Genomic DNA, 737 nt, shown 5'->3' on the forward strand with positions numbered 1-737 from the left:
GGGGAGGCCCGGCCTTTGGAGGCTGCCTCCCGGCCTCCCCCCTCTTCCTACCTCCCTGCACCTCCCAGGCGGGGGCTGGGGCTCTGGAGAGCCAGAAAGTGGGGGGGTCTCACCCACGGTGAGACCTGGGCTCCACCCGAGCAGGCGCCAGGCCGGGCCAGGCCTCCCCTCAGACAGGGGGGCGGGCCTCCTCCATCAAGGGCCGGGCGCACCTGGCGAGTGGCACCCTGGCCGGGGCCCGAGGCTGGAACGCTGCCCACACTGGGTGGTCTTCGGCGTCTACTGGGCCCAATAAAACATGGGACTGAGGGGAAGGTCCCCCGTCTGTCGATTGTGGCCACTGAACTGTAAGGTGTGCTCCTCTCATTGCTGCTGTTCAGTGCTGCCGGCCACGCCGGGGAGGGAGGCCAGGGCACTTCCGAGCTGGCTTCCTTCCGGGGCAGGGCAGGGCCTGCAGGGGAGGCCCAGGGAGCAGGGGCTGCTTAGCTGACCACCCTTGGGGGGCTCTGGGTGCCCCAACTGTCAACCAGGGTGCCCTGGGGTCCCAGAGGGCTCGTGGTCTGGGGAAGGCTCTGCCCAGCCTTGGAGATGCCAGGGGCGTCTGGAGGTGCTGGTCCAGGGCCGAGGCCCCAAGCATTTATTGCCAGCGAGTGATTGAGGGCACCCTGGGCAGGGAGCCTGCAAGCCCGGGCCCCCCTGCTTCTCGGGGGGGCGCCTGCAGCCCAGGCCCCCCTGCT

Source organism: Myotis brandtii, unplaced genomic scaffold (genome assembly GCF_000412655.1).
Source record: "Myotis brandtii unplaced genomic scaffold, ASM41265v1 scaffold2325, whole genome shotgun sequence".
Lineage (NCBI taxonomy): Eukaryota > Metazoa > Chordata > Mammalia > Chiroptera > Vespertilionidae > Myotis > Myotis brandtii.